Raw genomic sequence first — 5,367 nt, 5'->3', positions numbered from 1 at the left:
TCTAGGAACTGGAAATGAGCCAGCCAGGAGCGGGGTGGGAGAGGAGCTGGGACAGCACAGGAATGCCTGAAATTTTTTACAAGTTAGTCGTTTCCTTCCTGACAGCCTTCTTCTGGTTCTGGGCTCCTCATTCTCACCCCTGTCACCCACTCATGCAAATGAACGCGTCACCCCTGGCGGGCCAGGCTGGCTGTAGGTGCACATGGCACCTGCTCTGCTCACGAACGTGTGTAAAACTTAGGGTCGCAGGGGTCCACGCAAGGCCGCAGGAGCTGTGTGAATCCTTTCTCACTCAGCTCCATTGCTTGGGTTACTCTTGAGACTTGGAAGGGTTTGGGATTATCCCTTTGCAGAATAATTTCCAGGGATTCTTCATTAGATTTAAGTAAATGAAAAGCCTGTTTGTTTCATCCCCGGCATGCGGTGGTTCCAGAGAGATGGAGAGAGATAGAGCATGCGATGTCTCACGGCTAATGTCCCCCACGTGGCTGGAATAGGTCCGGTGACCCTTACCAGCATGGATGTCAGAATCCTTTTCCCTAGAACCGTCCTATGCTTACTTCCTCACTTGTTGCTTGGATTAGGTTATTTGCTGTTTCGACACATAAATGTCCTCAAATGACTAACATGGCATGCCAATTTCTCATGGAGTATTTATCCATGACAAGACCCATCTTGCTCTTCCTGCAGTGACACAACACTAATCTTCAAGTGTCTCGAATCTAATTACAGAAAGAAGAGTGTGCATCTTATTCATTTTATGAGGCTTTTAGAAACTTGATGCCACACCTGAATGAGTACAGTTCAAAAAAATAAAAAGAAGAAAGAAGAGAAAAGAAAGCAAAGTATACACTAACCTTACTTAGAAACCCAGATTCCAAAATCTTAAATAGAGTATTAGAAAATGAAGTTTGGCTTTCCAGCTTTTAAATCATGACCAAGTTGGGTTTGCCCAAGAATGCAAGAACATTTCATCATGAGAAAACCTAAAAACGTGAACACCACGTAAACAGGTTAAAAGAGAAAATCTATATGATTATCTCAAGCCCTTAACTTAATAAAAGACACCTAACAAAAACTGACAGCAAAAATCTTTTGTTATGTATCTGGAAATCAGCCTACGAAAAGGCATGCAAGTATTTAAAGAGAAAAGTGCAGAATATTATTATAAGTTACAAAAGAAAACATGAGCCAGGCGCAGTGGCTCAAGCCTGTAATTCTAGCACTCTGGGAGGCTAAGGCAGGAGGATCACTTGAGGTCAGGAGTTCAAGACCAGCCTCAGCAAGAGCGAGACCCCATCTCTACTCAAAATAGAAATTAGCTAGACAACTAAAAAAAAAAAAAAAAATATATATATATATATATATATGTATAAAATTAGCCAGGCATGGTAGTGCATGCCTGTAGTCCCAGCTACTCGGGAGGCTGAGGCAGGAGGATGGCTTGAGCCCAGGAATCTGAGGTTGCTGTGAGCTAGGCTGACCCCATGGCACTCTAACCTGGGCAATAGAGTGAGATTCTGTCTCAAAATAAAAAATAAAAAAGCATGACTGAATAGAGTCTATACCATATTCATGGATTGGAAAATGCAGCATCGGGGAGAAGAGCCAAGACGATGATGAAGGGTGGGAGGACTTACTCTGCCAGATGTCCAGTCTTAGCGCAAATCTGTTGGAACTCAGAGAGACTGACAGCAACACAGGTTAGAGGTTTAAAATAATGGAACAACAGGATCAGCCCAGAAACGGTCCCACGGTCTGTGTAAACGCTGGATGTAGGATAGAGGAAGCTTTAGAAACCAGTGGGGGAAAGGAAGACTGGTTAATAAATGCTGGAGGGACATCGACTGCACACAGGGAAAATTGTTAAAAATTAGTTCCATACTGACCAACACACAAACACAAAATTCAGATAAATTAAAGGTCCAATTGTAAAAGGCAACATTTTTAAATCCTAAGAAGAAAATATAGGGAAATAACTTTATAACCTCAGAGTAGGAAATGATTCCTTGGGCAAGACACAGAAAAGCATAAACCATAAAGGAAATGACTGATACGTCTGAAAACTTCCATGTGGTAAGAAACGGTGAACAAGGCCACGGCCTAGAAGCTATTTGCAGAAACGGCATAGGTAGACGGCTCTCTAGAAAGTATAAAGAATTCCTACAAACAGCAAGAAGCAGGCAAACAACTAAAACAGAAAAATGTGCAAGAGATGTAAATAAAATGTAGAGTTACCATATGACCTCACAGTTCCAATAAGACATAGAAAAGATGTGTAGTTGGGCAACGTCTGTTAGGGCAAAAACCCGGACACACCATAGATGCCCATGAGGGTGTCCTGGATAAACTGTGGGATGTGATTGCAATAGGATGCAGTGTCACAGTTTACATCATAAACCTAAAACATACAGCTTTGAGTCAAAAACACACATTGCAGAATAAATACTTGCAAGATCATGGCATTTATATAAAGTTTGAAAACACACACAACCGAGTCACATGTTTATGACATCAGTAGAAATAAAATAAAAGCATTCGTGATGCAGACTGAATTCGTGGTCATTGTTGCCTCTGAGGAGGAGGAAGCAAAGTGGGACCGTGGGATGTGTCCCGCAGGGCCTCAGCTGAACCTGCTGCGTTTTCTGTAATGGAAACAATCCAAGTGAATATGGCATGACGTTGAGATTGATACAACTGGAGATGGACGGACATTGTAGTATTATTCTCTTCCATATGCTTCAAGATGTGATGACTTTTGAGAAAGAGCAGCCGTGTCTACTGCTACCTTGAAAGGGTCACATGAACACATGTGGTGAACTTGGACACGGGCAGGTAAGCTCCTCCGGGTGGGTCCCGAGAGACGGCCGGGGCTGGGGATGGGGCCCAGGCTGGGTGGGGGAGGCCGCTGGGCAGGTGGAAGCTGGGAATTCCGAATCAGAGCCGGGGAATCCGAACAGCCCAGCGCCAGGGCGCCCAGCCGGTGCACCCCCAGCTCCCAACCTGCAGTGAGGAGCGCGTCTAGGAGTGAGCGAAGTCAGAAGCCGGAGAAGGTCAAACTACAAGCAGAGAGTCAGAGGAAGAAGGAATCGGAGACAAGAAGCAGGACGGAAAGCAGCGGCCGGGCAATGCCCTCGGTGAGAGGAAGCGGCTCACACGGGGCTCAGGCGACACGGGCGAGACTGGCACGGCAGGGCCGAGTCCAGGCCAGGGAAGAAGTTCTGCGGTGGCCCCTGCAGCGGGACTGACTTGTCAGCACTCCGGGTGTGCTGAATGCTCGGGGGGTAGGAAGAAGCCGATGGCCCCTCCTGCGGGGAGTTCTGGCAGGTTCCGGTCACTACAGCTCACAGCAGAATCACCCTGCGGTTAGGCGGGCGCTGTGGGACTCAGAGGGAGGATGCTGGCGCACGTGCGTGGGGCACGTTAGTGACCGTCGGTGAAGGTCTTGCCCCTGGCTGCGCGCAGGCCGGCCCCAGGTGCCAGCGCAGCGCGGGATGCAGGGAGGGGAAGAGTCACCCAACCAGGCATCAGAGAAGAGGACAGGAGGACCCTGGGGTTCGGATGTGAAGTGAATGGAGCCCACCCCACTGCACCAGCTTCACCCCCGCTGGAACCACCAGGAAAGGCTGTGGAGAGGAGGCAGCATTCGAAATGGACCTCGCAGGGCGGGAAAAGCTTCTCCTTCTTCCTCAGGTAGAGGAAGAAAAGTCCCAAACAGGGGAAAAGATGGTGCTGGGGACTCCCAGGAGGCTGGAAAGCCCGGTTTCTTCTTGGACTCTGTGGTGCCTCGTGCACATAAGGAACAGTGTGATCTTGGGCTCCTGGAGCATGCCTGGGGACAGCGGGAGTCACAAAGGGCTAGCGTCTGAGTTGTGGTTAAGGGAAGGAGGCGCGGTGGGACGAGGACGGAGCCGGCTGAGCTGCGCTCTCTGTGCTGGAACAGAAACACCGTGCCGGGCAGGCCGGGCTCACAGGCCCCTCAGCAGGGCTGTGACACAGAGGAAGGTGTCCCTGGGAGCATCAGGGGGCGACAGAGAGGGACCAGTCCCTCAGGAATATCAGGGGACAACACAGGGGACGAGTCCCTGAGGAACATCTAGGACTGGGAGCCTCTTCGGGCTTCTTCATCTCGGGCTGTCAGTAGAACTCGGGAAAGTTTTCCGTGGTGTCTGCCCTCTCCGACCATCAACCTGGGGCTTTCCAAAGAGCCGGTTTTCTCCCTGGCCCGCTGCTTCCTCCAGCTGTCCGGCTGGGCCACGCCGCACCCCCCGCCTCATCCCTCGTGTGGTCTCTGAAACAGAAATGTCCTGGGCTCTGTGCAGGAAGCATCCATTCTTCCTAGCGCCCATTTTTTTAAAATGTGGTTTCAATACCATGTGCCTTAACCAATGCTATGCAAATTCCACGTAAGGAAAAAAATGTAAAGCCCTCTGCCTCTGGGACAGCCAAGCCTTCCAAATATCACTTGGGTCAGCCTCGTGAATACACGAAAGTTCACTGAATTGTACCCTTTAAATTGGTGACTTTTATGGCGTGTGACTTCTGCCTTCATCAAAAGACAGGAAGAGGCAGGCCTGAAACAGCAGCAGCGGCTCTGGGAATCGAAGCCGTTCAAGCTCAGCGCGATGGTCAATTTTTGGTATTGTGCTACTTCAGAAAAATTATAACTGAACACGAAAACTAAAGCCACCAAAATTTTACTCTGCCTGTCTCTGAAGATATTGAAACGTGGTTTTCTCCCAAGGTTTCCCACTTCCCTATTCTGGTTCTTACTTGAGGAAATTTAAAAATTATGTCATCCGGAGACATGGAGGGTTGCCTGTCCTCTCCCTGTGCAGATAGAATCAGTAGGAGACAGAGAAGGAAAAAGAGAAGAGAATGTGTCAGGCACCTCAGGGTGGCCGGGCAGCTTGGAGGTGACATTTACGCTGAGGCCAGAAGAGTAAGAGCAATGGGGCGTGTGAGCTGGGGGACAAGTCGCGTGGGTGAAAGTGGTTTCTACATGCAAGAGCTCCGGGAGCTCTGAGCCAGCCGTGGCTTCCAGTGTCTCCCCAGAAGGGGCAGGGACAGGAGGGTGTGGGTGTCGGACTTGAGACTGACCTACAGAAAGCAGATGCCCTGCGGGGTTTTCCTCCCGCCAGAAGCACATGTGAGCGTCAAGCGTGGAATGTACAGGGGGAGATGTTAGATGACCCCCAATCAGTAGTTTTCTGATTAGACAACTTTGAGAGTAAAAAAATGCATTTGTCAGCCCTCACCGTACTTTAATCCTGTTCGGAAGCTTCAAGAGGAAAAAAAATGCATTATCCCTTGCAAGGCAGGCACCTCACCTTGGTGTAGAGTCAGGAACGTAACCAAGTTACGGCA

The sequence above is a fragment of the Propithecus coquereli genome, unplaced genomic scaffold, assembly GCF_000956105.1.
Source record: "Propithecus coquereli isolate 6110/MARCELLA unplaced genomic scaffold, Pcoq_1.0 Scaffold701, whole genome shotgun sequence".
Lineage (NCBI taxonomy): Eukaryota > Metazoa > Chordata > Mammalia > Primates > Indriidae > Propithecus > Propithecus coquereli.
This window is presented reverse-complemented; position numbering follows the sequence as displayed.